Here is a 14755-nt window from a genome sequence, read left to right as displayed (position 1 = left end):
TAGATGTTCATCTGAAACTATTACAACATTGTTAACTGGCTATACTCCAATACAAAATAAAAAGTTTAAAGTTTGAAAAAAAAAATAATAAAATAACCCCAGAGCCTCCAGCAGACCTCCAGCCAGCATCTAACACATTATTTACCAGAAAAACATAAAGAAGAGCTTAATCAATTATGATTATAGTAATGGAGACTTAACCGTTGGCTGTTTAAATCCTAAGAGATTATTATTTATTAAGCATTCTTTGCTGTAGCTATGCCCTGTTTACGTCCAAACTCGTTCCCTCCTCCCTACCATCATCCATGACGTGGTTTAAGAAGCAACCTCCTTCCTTGAATCCTATTGATCTACTCTGGCCCTCCCTGCTTCTCTCTACCACACTGCCCGGTTCAATGACATGCAATACTCTTTCTCCTCCATTAGACTGTTGGCTCCTTCAGGGCAGGGCCAGCGTCTCCTGCTTACATGTCTCCTATTTGTTTGCTGAGGTCACTGCTGATCACACATGCTTGCTAGACCAAACTGGACAAAGACATCCATGCTTTTCTATCACAGCTGATGATGCAGATCTGTTCCTTCTCGGCTTTGCTGGTCTCTGGTTAGCATGCTAAGTGTCAACAGCAGAGCTCTCTGGACCAGAGCAGAATGGTGATGGGACACTGGGCCCCAGCATAAGGGCAGGGCTGGCCTTTCTTCACAAGTGGACGCCATTTTCATATCAGCCCCCTCCCAAGGGTCTATCCACTCTGAGAGCTCTTCCCACCTACCCACCTCTACACACACACACACACACACACACACACACACACACACACACAAGTAGAGAAGCTGAGCGGCCTGGAGACTTGGATCCCTGGACGCAGGTTATAAGTACCTAAGATGCGCTCAGTTGTCTTGGGGCTCCTTTCTGAGGTATTCACTTCCAAGAACTGTAGGAGTACCAGGTGCTCTAAGTAACTTGAGGGAAAGGAAAAGAAAGATGATAAGGCTGAGTGACTGTGAGCAGATTCCAGCTGTATTGTCTGGGTCTGGATCTCAACCTTCCCTTTAGTCAGCTGTGTGACCTTGGGCAAGTCTGCACATGTCAGGGCCTCATCTGGAAGATGGGATGCATCATGGGACTTTAGGGCTGTTTGAATTAATTAATCTGTGTAAAGCATGGAGACCCATCTGGCCCATCATGAATGCTTGCTAATTGTTAGCAATAGTCCCTATTATCTGAGGGATGAGGATGTGGCTCCATGGGACCCTCCCTTACAGGATGGGGAAGGGAAGAAAGGGATGTTCTCCAAATGTAGGGGGCTGCCCACCTGGGAACTTATTAGAAATGCAAATTCAGGACCCCTCCCCAAATCTACTGAAATCAGAAACTGTAACATTAAAAACCCCTTCAGGTAATTCAGATCCAGGCTTATGTTTTGAGACCCACTGGTCAAAAGAGCTGAGGGAAAATCATGGTCTTCACGATTAAGGCACCTCCAGTTTCCAGCGCTTGGGATGATCACAGCATAAGGCTGGTGTGAAACTGGGTGGGAAAACCAATTTCTTACTAGGAGAAGGGCTGAGAGGGATTGATGCAAAGGGCAGCAAGAACCTATTTTTTAAGAGGAAGTTGTTGGATTAAACAATTAACTAACAAATAAGCCAGCAAAACGCCATAATATTTCTGGGACAGAGATGATTTCTTAAGTTTTCCATTCCTCGCCATCTAGCCAAATAAAAGGAGTGACAGCACCTTCCAAGGCTACACAGGGAAGTCAGGATTTGGCCCACGTGGGTTTTAAGAGTGTTTTCAAAACAAGAAACAAAGACTGACCAGGCCTGGGATGGTTGGTGAAGACAAAGGTGAAAATTCCCATTGTAAAGCATCGTTCCCATAGAATCACATGCCCACAAACCACCCCCATAGCTAGCTTCCCAGAGTTATGGGTGGCTCCAAGGAGGAGGGTGCAGAGGGGTCTGCAGGAGGCAGAGAGGAGCCTGGACCACAAAACCAGGGCATTACCTCTAAACGGTTGCTCCGGAGAGCCGTTTGGTGAAGAAGTATCAACTCACAGGTCTGACGATGAATCACGGGACACACGCAGCAAAAGGAGCAAAATTCACTTGATTAGAGGACCATAATATTTTGCTGAGTTTCGGGGGAGGGCACAGACGCTGTATAGGTTATATGGAGCTGAACACATTACAGTTGAAGCAGATGTTAGGTGAAAAAGTTGTGAGTTGCTGGAATGATCACATAAGGGACTGCTCCATCTCCTCCCTCTACACTTGATCCTCCTCCTTTTCTTCCCTCCTCTGGTGTCCACTGGGCACAGATCAGCATTATTGAGTGTCCAGCTGGGTATTGTGATGTCAGAGGCATTACCCACAGTGGACATGCCTGAAGAGACTAGCTGCCCAGCCATGTCTGGGGACACACGGTCCTGATTTGAGCTCCCATGACACCACGTGACACCACACTTCCTCTGCCCGACCACATCTCACATCTCCTACATCTCCAGAAGTCCTCATCCTCCCCTCCCCAAATCAGTACAGTGCTTCAGGGAAACCGAGGCACAGAGAAACTCATCAAGGTCAGGCAGCCACGCTCTGGTAAGGCCATGAACATTGCCAAAGCTTCCTAACCGCCTGTCCACACCAGTCCAGGGAACCCGGCTGCCTTTTATAGAAAGTTTCCACACACCTTCTATTCCTAACCCCGATCACAAGCATCGCCGGTCTGCATGCCTGCAAAGCACCAGCCGACTCTGTGTCACAGCCTTAGTAACGCACCTCATTTAGGACCATGAGCACAGCTTGTTTGCACAGGACACTGAAATTCCTGATATTCTTCTTGGGCTGCTTTTTTGTTGTTTTTATTTCAAACACAGCTAACTACACAGGCCTTTATATATCAAGAAAGCTGACTCGATTCTCCAAGAAAAATCAGCAGCTTACCACACACGATTGTTCTTGGTCATCCCCAAGATGCCAAGAATGTCAAGAGTCTGCAGTTTGGGGTTAGGAAGAATACGTTGTTCCTAACAGACCATGGAGAGGCAAGACCCACCTTCTTTTGTTTTCATCTTTCAAGCTAACAGTAACAGTACTGAGACAATGAAAGATAATCTAATAAATAAATATATAGATCTGTACATGTACACACATACATATATGTATTTTAAAGTTATCAGAATGTCTTGACCTTGAGATCTAAAATGAATAGTCTTTGGAAGAAAAGGAAGCAAGATCCTTCGAATAAGATCTGCATGTGAAGATGAATAACAGATATATAACCTTTAGCACATAGCTTGCTCCACTAATCACTGAACAGATTCCAGCACCTAAATAAAGCTTCAGAAAGCACACATATGGGAAGAACTAGCTCATGTATAAAACTAAGACAGGGCTAAGACAGGGAGCTCTCGCCGGCCAATAAGGTAACTTGGTTTCTTAACATGACAGAAGTGCATTTCTACTGTGTAGTAAATAAAATAAAACCTCATTGTACATGAGCCCCAGTGTCCCCCATGTGATCCACCTCCGCTGCCGCCTCATGTGACCGGCCTCCCAATTTAGAGCGTAACCAACTCCCAATGACCTGTAATAACACCATTCCCAAATTAGAGCTCTCAATTTGACTTGGCCTTGGTCCCTCCCTTAAAGCAAAATAAAGCATCCGTTTTCTCTTTTTCACATTCATAATACTCTCCTTTTGGAGTTGCCAACTCAAACCCTGCTCCAGTCAGATGGAGCCCTTCCTCTATTTTTTTTTTTTTTCTGGTTAGCCAAAGAGCCTGATGGAAAAACACCAAGAGACAAAAACAAAAACAAAATCAGATGAAAATTCCAAGTAAGTGACATTCAGCTGGAAAAGCGATGATTCACATGCAAATAAAAATCTCCCTGAATTCACTGTTATATGACGCAAGCCCCTGGCTTCAACATAAAAAGGGCAGAATGAAATCACCCACAATTAAACTCACCCTGGAATACTGGAATTCTCTGGCTAGGCCTCCCCAATTAATGATAAGAAAACCCCCCACTGTAACGGAATGGAGCTAATTGTGTTGGATCCCAGGGCATCCCCACCTCAGCTGACATTCACTGCTGGACACTCCCCGGTTCAGCTTTCCCCACCTGCCCTCAGCCCTGACCTGGACGAGCACAGCCTACAACGGAGATGAGGCTCCGGTCTCTCAGGGGCAGCCCTCCTTTCTGGGAAGACATCAGGGGAATTGTGCTGAGAACCCTGGCCCTCACACCCACACCCACCTCCGGATGCTGGTGTGCAAGGGAGCTTTCTTAGTCACTCCGGCGAGCTCTCCCCAAGACTAAACAGCCTTGGTTGAAGCTTCGCTGCATCAGCAGCCTTTGATCTCAAGTTCAGCCAGAGACAGTTCAGCAAGGCACCTTCCCTGATTGACAGATAATTTGCCATTCCACTTCCCCTTTTCCTCCAGGGCAGAGGTGGTCAGACACCACTTTCTTTTTCTCCACATGCTTCCCTTAGGAGGCACACTCCATCTGCCTGAGAATCCCAGAATTCTGAAGATGGAAGGGCTGTCAGAGATTCTCTGGTCCTTCCTTTACCAGTTGTGGGGCTTCCACCTTTGCTCCTCCGTGACAGTCACCTGGTCTGAGCGACTCCCTAGCTACGGGAAGCCCACTTTTGCCATCAAAGAGAGAATTACTGAAATCCTAATCCACCTCTCTGCAACTTCTTTTCATTCAACAAAGGTCAGTTCTTCTGAAACTACAAAGAATAAATCTATAGATACTCATACATTCACGTTCGTAGCAGCATTTTTCACCATAACCAAAAGCAACCCCCAAATCCATCGTCAGAGAATAGAGAATGGATAAACAAAACATGGGTCATACATATAATGGGATATCATTCAGCTTCTAAAAGAAGAAAATTCTGACATGTGCTACAACATGAATGAACCTTGAAAACATTATGCTAAATGAAAGAAGCCCCATATAAAAGACAAATAGTCTATGATTTCAGTTACATGAGGTACCTAGAAAAGGCAAAATCATAGAGACAGAAAGCAGAACAGTGGTTACCAGCGATTCAGGGGAGGGGAGGTGCTATTGTTTAAAGTGGTACATATATATGATGGAATATCACTTAGCTACAAAAAAGAACAAAGTAATGCCATTTTTTTGGCATTAGAGACTGTTAGATGACCTAGAGATTGTTATACTGAGTGAAGTAAATCAGACATAGAAAGACAAACATATGATATCGCTTATATGTGGAATCTGAAAAAGAGGGTACAAATGAACTTATTTACAAAACAGAAGTAGAGTCACAAATGTAAAAAAACAAACTTAGTGGTTGCCACCAGGACAGTGGAGGAGGGATAAATGGGGAAACTGGGGTTGACATACACACATTATATATAAAACAGAGAACTAATAAGAACTTGCTACAGCACAGGGACCTCTGCTCAATACTCTGTAATGGCCTGCAGGAGAAAAGAATCTTTAGAAAAAGAGTGGACACATGCATGTGTGTAACTGATTCACTCTGCTGTCCACCTGAAACTAATACAACACTGTAAACCAACTACAATGAAAAAGATTTTTTTTTAAGTGTAGAGTTTCTGGTGGGATGATGAAAAGGTTCTGGAAATGAAGAGTGGTGATGGTAGTACAACATTGTAAATATAATTAATGGAATACAACTGCACACAGAGAAACTTTTAAAATGGCACGTCTATTTTATTATGGAAAAATACAGGAAAAAATTAAATCAACTTCCCCTTTCACATGATAGCCATCCCCCTACATTTTCTTTTTCAGCCTTAAAACCCCCAGTTCCTTCTAATAATCTTGAGATAATATGATTTCTAGACCCCACAGCCTCCTGGCTCCCCTTCTCTGAGGCCACTCACTGTCTCCCCAGGTCTCCCTCAGAGGCACCCAGTTTAATCCCCAGTGCAAAGCTGCACAGGAGGGGCCTACTGACTGCCTGTTTTGGCAGACAGGGCAAAAAGGTCCAGGTTCAAAAAACATGCCCTATTCCACCCCCACCGTCCTGCGGCTGCTTCCCCAGCCCAGATCCACTTCCCAGACAGCTGTGGGCAGCTGCAGCTGAGAAGTGAAGCCAGCAGAAGCAATTGGCGGAGGGGTGGGTGGGGGCGGGGGGCAGCATCTCAGCTGAGCACACTCTGGCCTTTCCACAGATTTGCCTCATATCTTGTGGGTGTTCAGCAAATGGATACGGGGAAGGCATGGGAGGCATCTCTCTCTCACTCAGGGATGCCTCTCATCAGCTCCCACTAGAACCCACCAGCAGCCTGTGGCCAGCATCATGGGGCTCAGGCACCCCGGCTAGACCAGCCCCTCTTGGACCATCTGGAAAAGGTTTGAAAGTTTGAAGCAGGAAAGTTCCCTTTTGGATTTTAAAGTATGTTGAAACCAAGCAGCCCGGGTGTTGGTCTGATTCCACAAGTGAGTAATCCATTTCCTGAAAGTAAACTGCTCACCCTTTGGAAGTAGACCAGGGATTTTGGGGTGCCATTTGAAGTGTCACTAGCTGGGTAAATATTTACTGGCACAAGCCATGGAGCTTTTCTAGGAATGTCAGTTAATTTACGAAATTAATGACCCTTAAGGTGGCACCTTTAAAAAAAGTCAATTTGTCTTTTGTACCGGGTGAGCGGTTTTATGTCTGGGACGGGGTTATTGAGGGGAAGGGAGCTTCTCTGACTGCTTAGAATAACCACATAGAAATTAAAACCAGGTCTGACTTTAAAATCTCTACCTTCCAGCTTTTCTTGATCCCTGATCTTCTATTAAAATCAGAGCCAATGATGGGTTGACTTTGGAAAACTCCGTTTTCTACGCCAATCATTTGCCTGGAGTTTCAAATGACAGGATTTGAAAAATCCCCTCTCTGTGAGTCTAGTGGCCTTGGGGCTTCCATAGAGAGGATCTCCACTATCCCCTCTTACTCAGAGCTGTGCACATCTGGTTATACCTGGAGGCGTGTCTCCCATTCTCCCGCGTGGAACAATTTAGACTCCAACCAGGTGGCTGGAAAAAACCTTTTGCGTTAAGGAATAAAAAGTTATTTCTTTTGGGCTCAAATGATCACTTAAACAATCCTTTTAAAAAGACTCCTGTGTTTCCCACTTCATGAAACAGGCAGTCTGCAGGAAGGCATCTAAAGTTTCTGATTAAGGCTGTGCAGACGGAGGACCGTTTTCGGATCTCTGCTGGGAAGAGGAGGAGTTTGCATGTGCGGCAGCCTCTGATGTAGGAATAAATCAAGCTGAGAAGCGATTCTCAGTGGAACAATCACAGAAGTTTATGAAGCTGATAGAGGAGAGGTTATTCTGGATTCCCCATCTCATGCTCAGCCTCCCCTTGGCACTCTTCAACATCTCACAGAATGAGCCTTTTTAGTAGAGAATCTGGGAAACCGTATGTGACTGTGTTGGGCTCAGGCATCACCACTACCCACGGGGGTCTTCCTAGACAGAAATGGGGGTTTCCCTGACTCTGGCATGGTCCTAGCATGGACTTTGTTCTGCCCGACAGCCACTGGTGCCTAGGTTTTAGGGCAAACCTATAGTATCCCAGAATCAGATGCCATCTCCCCGCTATTCCATTCCCATCAGGGGGTACCCCAGGAAGGATATAACTGTGACTCCAAGAGATGATGTCTCTCTCTGTGTTCCGGAGTCTGAGCCCGTAAAGGCCAGAGAATCAGCATACCCTTCTGTCCCTGGAGAACCAAGCACAGTGTAATATCTTGGGTACACAGCTGCCCCAGGCAAAGCCCACCTCTAACAGCACTGCCTGGTGGCTGACAATGGAAGAAAACAATATACTGGGTGCCAGGAACACAAGCTTGGCAATCCGGGTAGCCAGCAATGCTGAAAATGTTTTCCCTTGTTCATTCATTTCCTTCCTTTCCAACGGACCAGGCCTATGTATGAGGCAGCACTGCTTAAACAGAAGTCACCAAATGCCTGAAAAATAGGACTGGGCTGTCCTGTTAGTAGAGTAGGAATTTGCTCTTAGTTTATTTCCTGTTATGCTTTAATTTGGCACATGTCTATTCTCCATCATATTATCTTTTTTATTTATCTTTTGAAGAATGCAGCCACAGTCAGAGTACCGATTGGAGCTGGGCATCATGGCTTGTTGACCGTGTGCTGAGAAACTCCATCTTCAAGATTTTTGGGGACAAAAGCAAATGCTTAAAATACAAGTGATGGTCAGTAAACATGAATCAACAGGGTCACTGGGAGTTGGGAAACGTCAGAGAGATTTTCAAGCTGAGTCTTCAGGGGGGATGTGTGCTGGGAGGGGCTCTGGTTGAGCCTTAGGGGTCCGCATATGGTATGTGTCCCTTGGTTACCATCGGTACCAGGGCTCAACAGCCCCCAGGAAACCACCTTATTCTGCTGGGTTGGCCAAAAAGTTTCTTTGGGTTTTTCTGTACCCTCTTATGGAAAAACTCAAACGAACTTTTTGGCCAGCCCAATATTTTCTGTGATTCTCTCCTGTACAGATCTGGCCTGGGGAGATGGAGCGGTCACAGAGGAGAGCAAAGGCGATGAAACAGTAGAAACGGGAGGCCGACAGGGACCCGAACAAGCCTCAGGTATTTCTGCTGCTCCCTGAGTTCTGGGAATAAGGACACCTTACAGACATCTCCCCCTACAAACTCATACCTCAAGAGTCTTCCATGCAAGCAGCAGACACTCCATGACCTCAAACATTAGAAAGCCTGTATTATGGGCTGAGAACAGGGCTCCTTCTTCACCTAAGGATCCTGAACCACACACACCCCTTTAATGGAATACCCACTTCAGATGTGTTCACAGTATTTACCCCTGCACTCCCAGTAGGGTCAGTCATATGACCAAACATTGTACATCATAGTAGCTTTCTTCAGGAGCTCTGCATTTCTTCTTTATTTTATTACCCTTTATTCTTATTTTTTAATTTTTATTTTTGCATTTCTTCTTAAAGTGGGGTATTGCATCAAGCATAAATCTTTCCAGCACCTATAGCCTGTCACAACTTACTTCTACTACTTGTCTTTGGGGAGATTTCCAATTCCTACTTTGTTTAAACATAAGAAAACTGCTGAACTAATCTCTCCGAATATTTTTCACTTGGGGTCTCATCAAAAAGTGCCCAGAGTCAGCAGTAGCCCCCCACATAATGACCAGTACACACACATAATAACCTACTCAACCTCTGGTTATTTCTATCTAACATCTGTTGAGGAATTTTTTTTAAAAGTTTGCAAAATCTCTTTCTGAACATTATCACATCTAATTCTCAAAACAAGTGTGACTGGGCAGGTGGTGAGGAAGTCGAGGCTGGTGGAGTGAAACGACGCACCTCACCCAGGCCCTCTGAGCACCCTAGACCCGGCCCTCCAGCCCGGCACTGAGGTCCTCTGTCCTCTCACCATGAGCCTCCACTAAGGCTCACCGGATGAAGGTCTGCTTAGACTGACCCATTCACTGTTTTCTTAGTTCTTCTTAGCAATGAATCTACGTGTCCTGGATGGACATTGGAAATGTAATAGTAGTTTAAGCACAGATCCCAGCATGTTTCCAATGCAATCGAAGAGTCGGATTATAAAAGCAAATAAGACACTGCTTTAGTCTCTTTTCTGGCTCTGCCAGCAGGGTGTGAGTGAGTTGGGTGTGTCGGTAAGGGGAGAAGAGCCTCCAGAACATACCATTATGATTCTCTAACAATAACAATACTTGCTGGCAGTGTCCACTGAGATTAAAAGCCTGAGGTTTCTTTTTTTTTAACTTTTTATTTTATATTGGAGCATAGTTGATTAACAATGTTGTGTTAGTTTCAGGTGTTCAGCAAAGTGATTCAGTTATACATGTGTCCATTTTTTTCAAATTCTTATCCCATTTAGGTTGTTACATAATATTGAACACAGTTCCCTGTGCTATACAGTAGATTCTTGCTGGTTATCTATTTTAAATATAGCACCATGTACAAGTCACTCTCAAATTCCCCAACTATACACCTCCCCTCCATCCTTCCCCCTAGGTAACCATAAGTTCGTTCTCTCAGTCTGTAAGTCTGTTTTGCAAATAAGAGGGTGTGGAGAGAAGGGTACTCTCCTACACAGTTAGTGGGAATGTAAATGGGTACAGCTACTTTGGAGAACAGTATGGAAGCTCCCTAAAAATACTAAAAATAGAGCTACCATATGATCCTGCAATCTCCTGAGAAAAGCATGGTCTGAAAGGATACACACACCCCGATGTTCATTGCAGCGCTATTTACAATAGCCAAGATAAGGAAGCAACCTAGATATCCATGGAGGAATGTATGAAGAAGATGTGGTACATATATACGATGGAATATTACTTAGCCACTAAAAGCATGAGATTTCTTTTACTCTACATGGCAACAAGTTTTTGAAGTAAGAAAAAAAGTAAAAATATAAAGTGTTATATTAGGTCTCAGTGATGCTGGGTGGGCTTCCCAGGTGTTGCTAGTGGTAATGAACCCTCCTGCCAATGCAGAAGCGATAGGAGCTGCAGGTTCAATCTCTGGGTCGGGAAGATCCCCTGGAGGATGGCATGGCAACCCACTCCAGTATTCTTGCTTGGAGAATACCATAGACAGAGGGGCCCAGCGGGCTACAGTCCATGGGGTTACAAAGAATCAGACACAACTGAAACGACTTCACACACACACACACAATGCTGGGTACTTTGAATTTTCTTAAAACTCCAACATGATGAACTGAAAAATGTGTTGGAACAGAAATTTCGGGATCCTGTTTCAACTAAGTCACTTTTCAATTTTCCAGAAAAGGATATTTAGTAAATGTGGCTAAATTTAAGTAACTTAATTTAGTTAGCATGTTAGTCACTCAGTTATGTCCGACTCTTTGTGACCCTATGGACTATACAGCTCACCAGGCTCCTCTGTCCATGTAATTCTCCCAGCAAGAATACTAGAGAGGGTTTCCATGCCCTTCTACAGGGGATCTTTCCAATCCAGGGATCGAACCTGGGTCTCCTGTATTGCAGGCAGATTCTTTGCTGTCTGAGCCCTTAAAATAACCCTATCAAAAAGTAATCATACACTAAAAAGGCCTCAATACTCACATTACAACCCTAAACCTCACCTCTGCTCACAGTCCAAAGACAAATACAATCCAAGTCTCTCAGTCACAGACCTGAGAATTGTACTGCCTTGGCAAGATGCATCCATGGCAGATGCATTTAAAAGAGAGTGGTAGCTATTAAGGCCCAATTTGCCTGGCATTGTCTTATTAAGTTTTATTTTCTGAGAAGTAACTTTTTTTTCAGACAGAAAATCTGGCAGTTGTTTTAAGACTGTTACTTTTTCACTTGCATAGTTCTTATTCTATAGCTCCATGAAGCCTAAGAAAAGATTTCTGTATGAAGAAATACACAGTGATGTCAGACATGCTGGTGAGATTTCCCACCAAACAGCACGGGAGTGAATGATGGTGAAGGGCCGTAGAACAATACACACACAAGGGAACGTGGCACCAGCGAGACTCTGAACACACACACTGCAACTTCTCTGGACACACATACCGGTCCTGTCACCTCTACCTCCATATCTTCCAGGTCACATCCTGTCTCTTCTACCTCAGGTCCCAGACAAGATCCTCTCATCAAATCCTAAAGGTTGTCAAACAGAAAGATGTATTTCCCTTCGCACCATCTGGGAAGGGGAAGCAGATGGAAGCATAACCGTGCGGAAACCTGTGACACGGAATGGTTTGGTTCAGAGCTGTTTACAACTGCAGACGGGACCTCAGGGACATAGTCCTAGGTGCTAAGTCCAGGAATGTAATCTCTTGTGCCTCAGTTTCCTCATAATATCAATACTCTTCCGTCATCAGCCACTTTTGAAAATTTGGCCCCTGGTCAGGGAACTAGATCCCACAGGCCACAACTAAGAGATGGCATGCCTCAACTAGAAATTCTGCCACAACTCAACATCTTGAGTACCACAAGGAAGACAGAAGATTTCACATGCTGCAACTAAGACCCAGTGCACCCAAATAAATAAAAATAAATATTAAAAAAAATTTTTTTAAGACAAAAAAAGAAGAATGACATGATAAACATGATTTGTGCATCTATAGACTCAGCACAAAGTATAAATATAATGCATTCACTTTGAACAGTCTTGTCTAAAGTTCTTCACTCCTACAAGCTTAACTCATGCTCAGACCCCAAGGCATCCTCTGCAATCCAGTCTTTGCCTAGGACCCTGCATTGTCTGGAAAGGGAAGAAAGTTGAAATGCTCTTGGTTGCACATTTTTATTTTTAGCCTCCTAGAAAAGATGAAACTGTTTCTCATGTAATTCATTTCTCATAATATTAGCACTTGTGTTTTAAGAGCATGTAGCAGGGAACTATTATTGGTAGAGAAGACAAGATTAGAATAAAATGGCTGAGTTATAAGGTATATTGCTCATTCTCTTCTGTGGCTGAAAATATCTTCTAAATATCTACTTTCCAATTGGCAGCTCCCAAAGATTCCTGGTCCAATGGACTATAGACATATAAGAATCAACAAATGCCATCTTTAGATATTTGACCTTCAGTCCCTGTCTCCAAGAATGATGGGAAACTGGCTTATCTGTGACTTTCCACAGCGTCCTACCAGTTGTCAGGCAGAAAATTCAAACCTGAGTCAGTAAAAAATAAGCACTGGAATATGTCTTCCTTGTTTCCCCCACTTCTTCCTGTTGCCTATCTCCTGTATTTTTAACTACTTCTACATGTTACATAGTACAAAGAAAGGGGAATGACACTTGAAAAATCTGAGGGAAAAGCTTGGGTCAAGCAGAAAGTAAAATCAAAGATTGGGATTATCCAGGATTTCAATTACCCATGCTCTCCCAGTAGACTGTATGCTATATATAGATGTATATATGTAAATAAACATGTATAAATATATGTGTGTGTGTATGTATATATATATACACACATATGTGCTGCATGCACACACACCTATTACAGATAGGTAAACAGAGTCACGGGGATAGAGAATGAATGAATGAATGAGATTTGGCTGCAAGTCATTACAAAAAGAATTCATAAACTAGTGTAAACCCCAGGAGATGAATTCAGTAGACAAAAATGTCCTTTCAACCAAACAGTTCCAACATATGAGAGAATTTCCTCCTTTCACCAAAGCCAAATATTTGACTGTGCTTTAAAAGACTAATTAAAACAATATGGTGGTATTCAAGCATGCGTGGGTTACAAAGAGGAACCTCCAGTTCATAAGCAGACACTGAATCTGTGGCAAGAGAGTTACGCTGGAGTAGCAGAGACCTTGCTTTGTTCCATTAATACTCACACATCCACTTGGTAAGAACTGTAGCTTGGAACAATGATTTCCATCACAAAGCTCCTGAAATGCCAGGAATGAGTCATGGCGTGGTGCCTGGGCATTGCACTGATTTTCTCCATTAACCAGGCATACATCCTGACAACTTCCAGGAGAAGAGCTGAATGAGTCAGGTTCAGGAATAAACCACATCAGAATACTATGTGCGTGGGGGAGGGAGGGTAACAGGAATGGCATTTTTTTGGTTATTGGTTTGTTCTCTTTAAACAGAAACATTCATAAAATGTATTTCTCCAAAGACTGCCGAAAGCATAGATGCATCCAATTATCAAGATTCTAATACCATGACCCAATGGCTACCCAAACACTACAGTGTGGTAACAACCACTATGACCAGCGAGAGCTTCTCAGGAACAATTCCACGGCCCCTTTTACACACACCTTTTGACCTCTTCCAAACACCTTCTCTTGTCCTGACTTTCTTCTTCAAGTGTCTTCCACTAGCTGACTTTCACAGAGAGATGGAACAGGTCAGATAACAAAATGGCCAGAATTCCAGCAGGACATGTGCAGTGTTTCAGCGGGTACACACAGACCTCTGGCTCAGTGGGAAGCAAAATGCATAATGCAAGGCTCTAGACCATGGGGACCTCTTTTGCATCCTGGCATGCTCCCTCTTGCCATTCTAGGTAAGGAAATTGGAGTTCAGATCTCTTTAGCCATCTTCTTTCTTGAAAATAGCTTCCTAGGTATAAGAGATAAAAACCTAGAACATCGTTATCCTGGCTATCTATTAAGAAAAATTTTCTTTGAATATACTTTGGGAAGCCCAGCAAGGCAGAAATATTGAAAGTACAAAAAGCATCCATGACTAACATCTTTCCAGAACTTCTGATCTTAACTTTTGAACCTGGACCGTAAGATGGTTTGGAAACTGAGAGGAATCATAAGAAACAGAGAATTGTGACTATGCCAAAAGCACTTGAAAAGCCAAAATGTGCAGTTAATGAACAAGGGTGATGATGAGGAGTCAGTGGATCTCTTTTCTAACGAGGACCTGCTGTGGTATTCAGGGGCTCCTTTGTCCAGGATTAGACTCAACTGCTCTGCATCTTTCCTAGGATTGAGCCACAGGCTTGCTTTTTCTTTTTTTGGATTTGGCCTCCAATGCTGAGGCACGAGTCAGTACACACAGATGAATAGATTAGCTGAGCTAATTTAAGGGAGCCCTACCATGGAAGGATTCTTTTTTAGCCCTCTATATTTAGGTTAAGGTTTGTGCCTGAGCAAGACACTCACTGAAGGACTGAATTTTCTAAACCATGCAAGGAAGGAATCTCTCTTATGAGATCTTCTTCCTAACAGGCTACTGGCTTGTTCCCTGGGCTCTGACGGCCCTATAGCCAC

At 43.8% G+C, this 14755-nt stretch overlaps 1 protein-coding gene across 10 annotated transcripts in view; it reads right to left on the bottom strand.

The window, feature by feature from the left end:
• The window catches only part of SAMD4A (sterile alpha motif domain containing 4A), a 223747-nt gene that overhangs the window by 103167 nt on the left and 105825 nt on the right, over window positions 1–14755 (bottom strand). For 2 of the 10 annotated variants that reach the window (XR_011488319.1, XR_011488318.1), the window contains exons 1-2: window positions 2009–2323; window positions 878–960 (exon numbers count right to left, since the gene is read on the bottom strand). The exons of 5 other annotated variants lie outside the window; for them this stretch is intronic. The gene's annotated coding sequence lies outside the window, so the exon portion shown is untranslated. Of the gene's footprint in view, window positions 1–877; window positions 961–2008; window positions 2324–14755 lie in introns of those variants that run through there. 3 more of the 10 variants (XR_011488320.1, XR_011488317.1, XR_011488321.1) reach the window with 3 other exon arrangements.

Source organism: Odocoileus virginianus, chromosome 6, assembly GCF_023699985.2.
Source record: "Odocoileus virginianus isolate 20LAN1187 ecotype Illinois chromosome 6, Ovbor_1.2, whole genome shotgun sequence".
In the NCBI taxonomy this organism is placed as follows: Eukaryota; Metazoa; Chordata; class Mammalia; order Artiodactyla; family Cervidae; genus Odocoileus; species Odocoileus virginianus.
This window is presented reverse-complemented; position numbering and strand designations above follow the sequence as displayed.